Source organism: Oryctolagus cuniculus, chromosome 6 (assembly GCF_964237555.1).
Source record: "Oryctolagus cuniculus chromosome 6, mOryCun1.1, whole genome shotgun sequence".
In the NCBI taxonomy this organism is placed as follows: domain Eukaryota; kingdom Metazoa; phylum Chordata; class Mammalia; order Lagomorpha; family Leporidae; genus Oryctolagus; species Oryctolagus cuniculus.
The window spans coordinates 15166504-15180227 of NC_091437.1; the positions used below are offsets into that span (position 1 = coordinate 15166504).

The 13724-nt window shown below is 46.8% G+C and overlaps 1 long non-coding RNA gene across 2 annotated transcripts in view; it reads right to left on the bottom strand.

Moving 5' to 3' along the window:
* Positions 1-13724, bottom strand: part of LOC103347859 (uncharacterized) — a 210790-nt gene that overhangs the window by 66038 nt on the left and 131028 nt on the right. The gene's annotated exons all lie outside the window — the stretch shown is intronic.

A 13724-nucleotide genomic window follows, 5' to 3' on the forward strand; every position in this document is an offset into this window, starting at 1 on the left:
CTCTGAAACTGCTCTATGGAACCCATGTTGCCCTTTCTCCTTTATTATCCTTTTCTCTAAATTGCTCTTCTCCCTCATCAATCTATAAACACGTTTAAGTCTGTGTTGTTTTATGAAAGAAAGCTTCCTTCAATGCCAAGACTTCCTCTAGTTTGTTTCCTTCGCACCTAACAGCTTAGAAAGTATCTACACTACCGGTCCTATTTTCTCACCTCAATTCAATTCATTCATAAAACACACAAACCTTGACCTTGACTCCACCTCTTCATTGAAAATTCCCTTGGAAGCCCAGGGAATGCCTTCCAGTCCTGCTTTCAGCATTTGGAAAGTTAACCCCAGAGCCAGTGCTGTGGCATAGTAGGTTAAACCTCTGCCTGCAGCACTGGCATCCCATATGGGCACTGGTTCCTGTCCGGGCTGCTCCTCTTCCAATCCAGCTCCCTGCTGTGGCCTGGGAAAGCACCGAAGATGGCCCAAGTGCTTGGGTCCCTGCACTCACATGGGAGATGTGGAAGAAGCTCCTGGCTCCTGGCTTTGGACCAGCCTAGCTCTGGCCATCTGTAGCCATTTGGGGAATGAACCAGGGAATGGAAGACCTCTCTCTCTGGCTGTGACTCTCCATTTCAAATAAATAAATAAATCTTTAAAAAAGCAAAAGAAAGTTGACCGCCTCCACCTGCACACTCTCTAGTCTGTGGGTTTCTAATAATGTTTTCCCTGACTTGCCTCTTAGCTCTCCAGTCACTGCTTGAAATCCATGGGTTCTTTTCTTTACCTCTTTCTGAATTGTAGTTATTCCCTCTTCTCTTTTGTGCAAGCATACTTGTTGGTCTGATATACACCTGTGATAATTCTTTTTTTTTTTTTTTTTGGACAGGCAGAGTGGACAGTGAGAGAGAGAGACAGAGAAAGGTCTTCCTTTGCCATGGGTTCACCCTCCAATGGCTGCTGCAGCCAGCGCGCTGCGACCAGCACACCACGCTGATCCGATGGCAGGAGCCAGGTGCTTCTCCTGGTCTCCCATGCAGGTGCAGGGCCCAAGCACTTGGGCCGTCCTCCACTGCACTCCCTGGCCACAGCAGAGAGCTGGCCTGGAAGAGGTATAACCGGGACAGAATCCGGCGCCCCGACCAGGACTAGAACCTGGTGTGCCGGCGCCGCAAGGCGGAGGATTAGCCTAGTGAGCTGCGGCAACGGCCACCTGTGATAATTCTTAGTCTACACATCCACTCAGCATCTTACCCAAGGTGCTGGCCCACAACACCACTACCTACTAAACACTATATGGATAATATTACAGATACAACTTGGCCAGAACAATATACCATGAGCCCTCTACAACTCACAAAACTTACTTCTCTACCATGGTGACCTATACCATCTATGTTCTCAGTTACCTAGGGCTGTTACAACGAAATGCCACAGAGACTGGATATTTATAAGCAACATAAATCTATGTCTCATAATTCTGGAGCCTGTATCTGATTTTAGGCTGTCATTCATTCTAGTCATTATGTCGTCAAATGACAGAAAGAGGGAGGGACAGCGCTCTGGGGTTTCTTGTAAAAGCACTGATTCCATTTATCAGGACTCCGCCCTCCCGACCTGTTTATCTGCTGAAGATCTCACCCCCTGAAGCATCGTAGTGGGGGTTAGGCTTTTGACATGAGAGACACAATCACTCAGTTCACTGCAAAAATGTCCAAGTTTTCCGAAATATCTGAAAGTCATTTTAGTGTTCTGACTTTCCCCTATTTCATTTCAACGCTTTGTCAGTTCTATTTAACAATTTATTTTCCTTCTCTACTATCCCTGCCTTGGCCCTGCATTAGATTCTTCTCTCTCCTTACCCACATTCCCTATTTGTTTTTTCTTCCTTTAGTCTCCATTCCCTCTTTTGCCAGTCCATTAGCCACTCATCCACAAAAGCAATTTCTCTAAAGTATCCCATGAACACATCATGTTCTTCAATCACCACAAGTCTTTCTATTGCCTTTAGGATAAAAACTATCATTGAATACATCTTCCCTAGACTTCCCCTACTGATTTCTGAAATATGAATGTAGTTCATGCTGTCACCATGCTGAAATATTTACTGTCTCCTGCAGATTCTGTGCATGGTCACCTCTTGGCTCTGCCCATACTTTTCCAATTTGCCTGAAATAACTTTAACCTTCTACTCCCCTTAATCACTTCCTGATGGACCGGCAGCATTCACCTGGCTTTCACCCCCACCAAGGCCTGACCGAATTAGCTCTCCTCTCTCTCTACTTCCACTGCAGTCTTTATACATCTCTACCATGCCTCTCATCACCACTTACTTGTCTCTTACTCACTAGACTATAGGATCCTCTAAGAAGAAAACATGAGGTCGGCTCTGTCTGCTGCAAAAATCCCATCAGCCATCAGTGTTCACTAAATTGGCACTCTATCGACGGTCATTAAGTAAGAGCCAAACAGGCAGCTCAGTCCATTTTCCTCCATCAAAACCCTCATCTCCCCTCAGCTCCTCACTGGATCATCCTCTGGATGTGTGTTTCATTTTTCTCTTTGTTTATGTTTTTCCTATTTCCCCTTCCCAACTTATCTTTCAGATTCTTCTACAGGTAATTTGCTGCAGTTTTTCCATTATAGAAATTTCTATCTCTTCTTTCTGCGACTTCTGATTTTCATTTATATTTTTTCATTGAACCCCACAATCACTCATTACTGGTTCTTCATTCTGCAGTTGCAAATCAGGTTCTATGTGAAGATTTCATTCATCTCAGATCAGTTTATCACTTCCCTCTCAACAAGTTACTCATCTCAATACCTTGTCATAAGTTAAATTCATAAGATAAACCAGCTTTGCAAATTACAACATCAGTTTTTGTTAAAGTAACTAAGGCCTAACACATTTTATAATGTGGATTTCTTTCTCGTGCAGAGGTTATATCCTCAATATACTGTAACAGTTGAGAGGTGAGTTTTTTGGTGGTAGCCAAAAAGTTTACTTCCTAATTTATATTCAGAAACAACGGGTAATTCTAAGTGAAAATATGTTACAAAACATGGGCCAGCGCCACGGCTCACTAGGCTAATCCTCCGCCTGCGGCGCCAGCACCCCGGGTTCTAGTCCTGGTCGGGGCGCCGGATTCTGTCCCGATTACTCCTCTTCCAGGCCAGCTCTCTGCTGTGGCCCAGTAAGGCAGAGGAAGATGGCCCAAGTGCTTGGATCCTGCACCCACATGGGAGACCAGGAGGAAGCACCTGGCTCCTGGCTCCGTAGCAGCCATTTGGGGGGTGAACCAACGGAAGGAAGACCTCTCTCTCTCCCTCACTGTCTAACTCTGCCTGTCAAAAAAAAAATGGCAATAACAGTTACAGTTTTAATGTAAACAGTCCAATGAATAGGATAGTATAGAGCTGCATTCTAACAAAGGCTATTTTTATGTTTTTCTATTTGAAAAAAAAAATGGCATTGCTTTAGGGCATTGATAATAAAGGCTTAACATTTATAACCCATATGATTTCAACGCCTTGTCTAAATTACAATCTCAAAATGCCACCTCTCTTTTTCCTTTCTTTGGAGTCAAACTTAATTACAGGGTCTTTAAATCGATCAGTCTTGATCTACCAGAAGAAATTTTTCAATATATTTTAGTTACAGTATAGGTACGCCAATGATGTGTCCAGTCAAACTGCATTTTGAGATCAGTTACCATCAAAGTAGTTTTTTCCTTGAAACTGAATTCACCCCAATTTTCTCTCAACTGAAATTATAATTAGGAGCAACTTTTCCCTGGCAAGAATGAAATACCATGCATTTTGTGTAGATGAATATTTCCTAAAACCAATATTCTGCTCTTTATGGGAGGCCACATTAATACCTGAGATTTACAGCTAGTAACCACAAATTGTTATCATTTCCAAAATTACAAGACTAGTTGACTATACACATTTACATATCCACTGTGACTACAATGGCAAATCTGATTTTAAAGCTTAAGCGTTTTTGCATAATCATAACAAACAAAACCCTGTCATGTTGCCATATACAGAGAGGTCACTCTTTGTATTCTTGAATCAATTACAGTCGTGTGTGTGTGCGTGTGTGTATGTAAATATATATGCTTACATTAAGCATATATAACACAGAGGGCTGCAACAAACAACGAGAGGACATTTCAAAAAACAAAGATTGTGTGTAAATAGCAGGCACGTTACTTGTCTCCTTCATGTTCTCTCAAAAGTTGCATGGTTACTTTTTGTGTATTTTCTTTTGTTAAATGTTTAATTAATGTAAAGAGAACAGATTTTAGGCATTCCATAGATACAGTTCCAAGAACACGACCACATTTCCCTCACTCCTCTGATTCCTTGTATTTACCCCAATGTGCCCCAATTTCCCTAACTCATCCAGACATTTTATAATTGGAAAGTAATATGCTACACGAGAAGCACAGCTTAAAATTTGTAATATTGGGGCCAGCACTGTGGCATAGCGGGTAAAGCCGCCACCTGCAGTACCAGCATCCCATATGGGCTTTGGTTTAAGTCCCAGCTGTTACACTTCCAATCCAGCTCTCTGCTATGGCCTGGGAGAGCAGTGGAAGATGGCCCAAGTGCTTGGGCCCTGCACCCACATAGGAGGCCCAGAAGAAGCTCCTGGCTCCTGGCTTCAGATCAGCATAGCTCTGGCCATTGTGGCCAATTGGGGAGTGAACCAGCAGATGGAAGACCTCTCTCTCTCTCTCTCTCTCTCTCTCTCTCTCACTGTGTAACTCTGATTCTGAAATAAATAAATAAATCTTTTTTTTTTTTTTTTAATGTATCAGGCTGGCACCGTGGCTCAGTTGGCTAATCTTCCGCCTGTGGAGCTGGCACCCCAGGTTCTAGTCCCGGTTGGAGCGCCAGGTACTAGTCCGAGTTGCTCCTCTTCCAGTCCAGCTCTCTGCTGTGGCCGGGAGGGCAGTGGAGCATGGCCCAAGTGCTTGGGCCCTGCACCCACATGGGAGACCAGGAGGAAGTACCCAGCCCCTGGCTTTGATCAGCGCAGTGCTGGCCATGGTGGCCATTAGGGGAGTGAACCAACAGAAGGAAGACCTTTCTCTCTGTCTCTCACTGTCTATAACTCTCTCTCTGTCTCTCTCTCACTGTCTAACTCTGCCTGTCCAAAAAACAATCTATCTTACCCTCCAAATTAAGTGATGAGTAAAGGACATAGATAACAAACTAATAAAGAAAACTAAGTAGCACATATGCCCTAGAAAAATAAGCAATCTCACAAAATAACCAAATAAATACAAATTTAAATTAAAAAAAATCAAAGCATGGGTAAAGTTTTGGGAAATACACATGTTCCTATGGAGGACTTATGGAATTTAAATGGATACGAACATTAAAGCTAGATAATTTGACAATAATTTAAAGAAAATAATAAAAATATGGATGCTTTTTAGTTCTGAAATTCTCCTTACCAGAATTTATCTTTTAAAAAAATCTTTGATATATGCAAAGATTTAAGTCCTTAACAATTTGTTTTTTCTTTCCTTTTTACAGTTAGAGTAGACAGTGAGAGAGAGAGAGAGACAGAGAGAAAGGTCTTCCTTTTTCCATTGGCTCACGCCCCAATGGCCGCTGCGGCTGGCGAACTGCAGCTGGTGCACTGCCGCCGGCGCACCTTGCTGATCTGAAGCCAGGAGCCAGGTGCTTCTCCTGGTCTCCCATGCCGGTGCAGGGCCCAAGCACTTGGGCCATCCTCCACTGCCTTCTTGGGCCACAGCAGAGAGCTGGACTGGAAGAGGAGCGACTGGGAAAGAATGCGGCACCCTGACCGGGACTAGAACCCAGTGTGTCGGCACCGCAGGTGGAGGATTAGCCTAGTGAGCCGTGGCGCCGGCCTACATTTTGGTTTTACCGATGCCTGTCAAAAAGAAACAACCCAAAGTGTCCAACAATAGAAAACTGGCCAGTGGTGGATTTAACAGTACAGAAATACAGACATTAAAAATAACATTGCAGCAGAATAAATTATGCCATTGGGAATACATATACTACCTCCTTATAAAATAATGAAAACCTAGAGCATTGAGATTATGTGTATAATACGATCGTGGCTTGTAAGTACTACAGTGTTGTAGCTAAAATCCCCCCGTGTATGGAGCCTGACAAATGAATTCCAGTTTGAGCCATAGCGTTTACTGCCTGTGTCACCTTTAGGACGTGACTTCAACCTTTATGAAATTCACTTTCCTTATCAATAAAGTGAGACTGAAAACCTTCCAGATCTAAGGAATTCATATAAGTATATATATGACTCTTGGCATAATGCATGCATATAATAGGTATTTAATAAATACTAATTTTGTCATATTATTCATATATAATGTATATTTGTCATGTTTATGTTTTATATTACATATAATATATATTATATTGCACATGTTAACTCGCCTTTTAAGTGATAGTTTCTCAGTGGTGGGATTCTGAATGTTTTGTTTGCTGAGTTTTTCTTCAGTAAATATATATGACTTTTATTACAAAAATAAATAAATAAAATTGTGTACATCAGGTGAGACAGGGGACTTTCATGATCCTGTCCACACCCAGAAATCCCAACGTGTTATTTCTCACTTCTGCAAACTCTCCGGTGGTCAGGTGGCTCTCCAGGGAAGCACCTGCCATGCGGTGATGTGAGTCTATTGATGTCCTAAACCATGAGAGCCAGAACATGTGCCTGCCACAGCCCCATGAGGCAGAGTGGGCTGGAGAGCTCTCTGGGCACTTCATACTGCCCCTGTCCACAGCTCATTCCTGGCCTTCCTGCTTCTAATCCATGAGTCAAGCCAGTCTTGTGACCTTCTCGAACACGTGTATACCAAAGGGAATGAGGGCACAAGGATATGCCATCAGGATTAACCGTCTCTACCACGAAAGGTGATAACTAAAAGAAAATCAAATTAGCAGATTCTACTCACATCAGATGTCTATTCATGTGCTCAATCAGCAATTTTGATTTCTCAACAAGAATTGATCAACAATACAAGTTATAAAGCCTCTTTGGTTTTTTCCCTGGACAGGCCATCTCTCTAGGACAGCTAGAGCTGCGGGCCCCTGAGTTAAACTGGCACCCAAGAGAGACTACTGGAGCCCAGGCCTCCTGCTAACTGGCAGGTCGACTCCAAACACAAGTTAGCAAGCATCTAAGTGCATGGCATCCTGTCCTTTCTAACGTCCTGTCCAGCTAGGCCCATGCTGCCTTCTAGTCACAATCTCCCTGTCACCTGACAGTTTGCTTTTATTCTGACTTCAATTCATGAAAGTCGTGTCTTTTTCATCAATGGCATTAGTGTCATAAACAAATTTATATGATGCTACTTTGCAACATTCTCATAGCCCTCTTGGTCAAATAAAGACAAATAAATAAAAAAACCTCATAGGATAAATTACAATGCCATGGCAGCTTAGCTCTTCTCAGCAAAGCCAGCCTTTTGGAACATGTGTGTGGCAGGGATGGGGTGAGAATCACACATCCCAGTAGTCGGTGCTTACAGCCCCACTCTGAGGTAAGTCCAGCTCTCACCCAGCGGAAGATAAAGACACAAGGCTGATCTAAGTTAGAAAGTTCTCCAGCTGGGCTTTGAACCAACTCAGGCACTCAATCCAGAGTTTATGACGATATGACACTCTCATACACGATCTTCCTGCAATGAATTCGGGGACAAGTAGGAACAGCCATGCAACCAGTCCACTTTCATTGAATCAGAGATAGGAGCTCCAGGCCGTTGCGGCCATCTGGGGAGTGAACCAGCGGATGGAAGACCTCTCTGCCTCTACCTCTCTCTGTAAGTCTGTCTTTCAAATAAATAAAATAAATATTTAAAAGAAAAACAGAACTGGCCGGCGCCACGGCTCAATAGGCTAATCCGCCTGCAGCGCCGGCACACCGGGTTCTAGTCCTGGTTGGGGCACTGGATTCTGTCTCGGTTGCTCCTCTTCCAGTCCAGCTCTCTGCTGTGTCCCGAGAAGGCAGTGGAGGATGGCCCAAGTGCATGGGCCCTGCACCTGCATGGGAGACCAGGAGAAGCACCTGGCTCCTACCTTCGGATCAGCGCGGTGCGCCGGTCGCAGCACGCCAGCTGCGGCGGCCATTGGAGGGTGAACCAATGGTAAAGGAAGACCTTTCTCTCTGTCTCTCTCTCTCACTGTCCACTCTGCCTGTCAAAAAAAATAAATAAATAAAAAAGGCAGCATTCTGTAAGCAGAGATCAGGGCTTCTGGCCAGACAGTCGTGAGTGTGAACGCTGACTTCATGTCTAGGTAGCTGCGTGCCCTTGGACAGATCGCTCACCATTCAGAAGCTCACCGTCCTTACTGGCAAGTGTGGTCAGCAATAATCACAAGGCTGCTCTGCAGGGAATGGGCATCATATACTTGATCAGATCAATCCAAAACCAGGGCACAAGTGGACTGTGGCTCCTCTGAGGGCATCTGTAATACTGGCGGTACCTGTGTTCTCGCCCTGAGGGTCCGCACACGGGACTGTTGGGGATGGGGCAAGGTTGATGGTGGTTGCTGACGTTCACTGTAGCCCAGGGCCACGAGGATTCTGTGCAGTTTCCGCACCGCACACATCTTACCTCGACCCAAAGACTACACAGAGCGCACAGAAGCTCTCACTGCAACTCCACACGGGAGATTTTGTGACGGAGATCCAGACTCGGGGTAGACTACTCCCCCAAGGCCAGGCCCTGGATCTGAAGCTTAAGGATAGTCATATCCTTAACATCCATGGTTCTGAGTTCTATGTTCTCAGCTTATCAGAGAATGGGATGCATGTCAGGGTTGACAAAATAGAAATCTAACCATACTTCTCTCCTTGGGGTCCCTAAGTAGGTCATGGCCTCCTTATTCCTAAAGTTTCCACTGTAACAGTCCCTGTCATCTTCCTGTCTCCCCCCACTGCCAGACATCATCCAAATCAAAAGCCTGGTTGTGCTACCCACCCCCCTCCCATGTACTGTTGTAGAGAGTGGAGAGAAATGGGCAGAGACTTCATCCACCACACTCCCCTCTGTGTGTCCTCAGAGAAAGGTCAGAGGTGGCCAACAGGAATGACCAGGTATGGATGGCAAGACCCAGAGGCCAGGGTGCCAGTGCGATCTGCCCAGTTGTGTGGCCAGAGAGGGGGCCATTGGTTTTTGGTCCACTATTTTTGCTTCCTTCTCTGCACTCAAGAATTCTTTATGACTCCCCTAACCCCTGTGATAAAGCCTGGGGCTCACATCCCCTGTGTTCGGTGGCTACGGGCAGCAGTGTCATTAGGACAATGGAGAACACTGTCTGGTTTCTTCTATGCTTTGGAGAGTTTCAGACTTTGGCTTTAGTTTGTGATTAGTGCCTCCTATCCGCCATGTTATTACAGTCTGGCATTTGTGTTTATGTGAATTTTAAAAAGTTCGGGACATCAATCAGGAAAATAATCCTAGACCCACCCCACCAAAAAAAAACCAAAAACCAAAAAGCTGACTCTGGTTTTTCCTTTTGCTTGTTCCATTTTTCTTAGGGTTGTGCTTTCTGAGAAAAGATCAGAGAATCAATAGTTTAGGAGAACAGGTGCAGGGCAGAGGGTAGAGTGGAGAAAAATTCTCAGAGCAGCACACTGCAGGGGGAGAGGACTTCACGGTAAGAATCCCACACTCATGCCCAGGAGCTGTAGACTGGCTTACTCAGAGAGCAGCATGCAACACTTATGCATCGTCCACCTTCTCACCCCCGGTGTCTCTGGACCCGGCCTTCTGCCTGTGTCAGGCATGGCCTGCAGAGCAAAGCTGAGCCCCTGGAAGCCTCTAATTTATCTCCTCATCTGCCTCAGCACTCTCCTCGGATCACAACCGCTCACCAAGACCGAACCTCCCCCTGGATTCCACAGACTGTCTGATCATCCTACACCCACGGCTTCAGATAAGGGACTACGCAGTCTAGGCCTTGCCCAGCCCGGGCCCAGACAAGGGCCCACTGCTGAGTTTCAAACAGAGCTCCGTGAAGGTCTGCAGGATTATCCTGAGAAGGAAAAACAATCGATTCTGTGAGCGACTCAGAATTATGAGGATCGTCTCAATCGGGGTAGCAGCTTTGCTACTGCTGCCACCTCAGCTTGTGTGGATGGAAGGCCCAGGAAGGCTGAGGAAGGCCCCCATCCACACAAGCACCAAACCGGGATCCTGACTACATCAGTAATGTCCTTGGAACATCCTATGGAGCTTCGCTGTCTTGATCGGGTCCTCTGCTGTTTCTAGAAACCCATACAGGTTTGGGAATACCAAAGTATTGCTTGAGGTTCATGGATCAAAAACACGGTTTAAGGTACAAGTTCTCTTGCACTTTGCCTGCTCAACCATGCAGATTTCAAGGGCTAACGTCATGGCCCAGGCTGTGAGGCTGGTTGGGGTACACCCTAAAGCAGTTTACACAGCAGAGATCCTATTATTGTTTTCCAAGGAAAGAGAATCAATGGTGCAAACACACACACACACACACACACACACACACACACACACAGGTGTCTCTGAGGATACCCAATTTTAAAGACCCCTGATTATTTTAAAAATCCAAAACAGGCTGGTGCCACGGCTCAATAGGCTAATCCTCCACCTAGCGGCACCGGCACACCGGGTTCTAGTCCCGGTCGGGGCGCCAGATTCTGTCCCGGTTGCCCCTCTTCCAGGCCAGCTCTCTGCTGTGGCCCGGGAAGGCAGTGGAGGATGGCCCAAGTGCTTGGGCCCTGCACCTGCATGGGAGACCAGGAGAAGCACCTGGCTCCTGCCTTCGGATCAGCGCTGGCTGCAGCGGCCATTGGAGGGTGAACCAACAGCAAAAGGAAGACCTTTCTCTCTGTCTCTCTCTCTCACTATCCACTCTGCCTGTCAAAAAAAAAAAAAAAAATCCAAAACAAACAAAGCTCTACATTCTACAAAGACTCAGGGACTTAAAGCTTTGTAAGAGCCAAGAAGAAACAGTTGCTAGGACACCGGCCACCCTGTCCTCCACTGCTACCTGGTGACCTGGAGCTCTACATAGACACGTGGCAGAGCAAGGGCGTTACAGAGGCCACATTTACCAGTGGTCAGTGGAGCCTCCTGTGGCAGCCATCACACTTGCAGAGAAAGAGACACGTGGGCAGTACAGGTCACCAAGCGCACCACACTGGCTTTCCTGCAGAAGCCCCAGACTCAGGCCTACGTGGGCAACATCTGTCTCCTATGAAGAGGTTCACCCTTACATAGCAAGCAAAATCCAGGAAGATTAATGGCTGCTATTCCCTGCATATTTAATAAAATTGCATATTCATCTTATTTGATTTCCCAGCCTGAAGTGCAGAGAGACTGAGTAGGTAGAAAATCCAGGAAGGGAGACCTCGTGGGAAGTAGCTCCCGATGACCTTGCCCTTGTTCCCACACCCCAGGACTCTCATCCCAGAGGGAGATGCTGGCGTTGACATGGTGAACAAGCAGCTGCAGTCACGTAAGAGGCTGTCCCCTCCAGATCTCTGCTTACCGTCAAGGTCATGTGTGGGGTAGGCATTCAGGCAGCAGCTGCAGATGTGAGGGTGTTGCTAAACAACTGGTGTAAAACCAGCTGGGGCTCAGTAGTGGAAAGACCCCTCACTGTAGCTCCTAACCCCGTTTCCCCTTCCCTAACTTGTTCCCATATTGGAATCAAACGGGCCCCACTAATGCAAGAAAGCCCACGAGATGAATGACAGAGACTTGAGGACTTATTTCAAGAGAAAAATTATCTAATGCTTTGCAATCAGACCCAAGGTCCATCCATGAGCTGGGGGACCAACTGCAGGGGGCATGGTTCACCTTGCCTGGAGATGCACGCCAGGAGGAGCCATAGGGACAGAACACATCAGAACACGGCTTCCTGTAGCTCCACCACCAAGCCCTACACCCCCACCCAGTGCTGGGCAAAGTGCACAGTGGGCTGGCGCCTCGGTGTGAAAGGGGTACAGTGCGGATGCCAGAAACTTTTCCCAGGAGCCAGTTCTCATCTAAGGGACGAATATTCCTGGCGGCAGCTCCATGGAAATAATTAACTCAGAGAACTGTGAATTCAGTGTAGGGCTTACGCTAGGAGAGGGACTCCTTGTCTGAGACCCACTGGGGCCCCTGGCAAAGGTGTGGGTGCTTTTGATGCTGTTTTTAAGGCGCTGGGCCAGGCCTTGGTGTGAGAGGAAGTTAGGGTTGACAGTGACGCGGTGGGGTCATTTCTCTCTGGAAACATTCCTGATCTGCTGGCTGACGCTGGACTGTGTCCTTTGCCTTTAGGACATGATATTCTCCAAGTTATTAATTGCTCTTCCCACTCCCTGCCAAGAGAGACACGTGAGGATGGAAACGGCACTTTGCACTCCCGTCTTCCAGGAAGCATCAGGCTTCCGGCCTCAGAGTCTGTTCAAGGCTTTGGCATTTCAAAGCCAAGATCAAAGTCGTCAAATCCCTCACCCTTCCCCATCCAGGCTCTTTGTGTGCAGGAGGAGTTCATCTGTGTGGTCCTGAATGGGAAGAGATGGGGTTTAGGATGTGAGGGGTGTCGTTGTGTGGAAGACGTGGAGGCGTCCCAGGAGCAGGTGGAGTCTCTCCTCAGAAAGGGGGTGTGGTGAGGAATTCCACGAAGTCCCAGTATTGGGTGGAGGTAACCTAGGAGTGATGGGATTGTGGCTGGAGAGCCAGTACGTTTGCTAAGAGAGTTGCACTTCAAGCACCATGGACTTGAACTCCTCAGCCGATGACATCGGGGCTGCACCGGGAAGAGGGGTCCTGGAACCACCCGCCTCTGAGCAGATCAAATCAGCTCTGCAGTGGTCATCTCACTCCCACCCTCATCTGGATCCAAGGCCAAAGGACATCCCTTAAGTCTTGTTGCCAGTGTCCCACGGCCAAACAGAGGAAAGAGCCCGACCGGGAGCTCCTGTTCACTATCTTGATATCATCCCAGGAGCAGAGAGCAGATTCAACTGCATTTTTTAAAAAAAACTAAATTATATGATATTTCTTAGACCTTAGTGTAGTGGCAAATTCTGCTTTTTAATTTATTTTCCCACTTGAACATTCCAATTCCTTGAAATCGGTATTGTTCACCTCTTTCTCAGAGTGAGAAACTGAGGCACAAAAGAGCTAATGGAGAGCAGAACGATGGATGGAAAACCTTTTGAAACATGGCGGGGGGATTTGCACGGAGGTGAGAGAAGCCACAATTCAGAAACGTGATTTCAGCAAGAGCCACGCCACAGGCCGGATGCGGGAGCTGCCCTGCATCTCCAGTCGGGGGTCTCAGCCTCTGACCTCAGGCTCTTCTCTGTCCAGCTTACACCCGGCAGTGCCAGGTCTTCAGAACCACTGGCAACCGCCCTCTTCCTTCCCTTCCTCCACTCCACGCAGACTTCAGGACCCCGCACCAAACAACACCCTGAGCATCCTCATGCCATTTCACTTTCCTGCCTTGCAAAAATGCCAGCGCCCTGCACTTTCCAGACCTTCCTTCCCAAACACAGTTGAGACCCACTGCACAAAAATCAGAGTCAAGTTCACTGTACCAGCATCACTTCATGGTCTACGAAACCAAGAGTCAACTCCAACACTGGATGGTCACCATTCGTTCAACTGCTCATTTCACATAAGCTTAGTGAAGGCTTTCTACGTGCACACGGGATGCATAAGTGAACTGCATAAATGTTC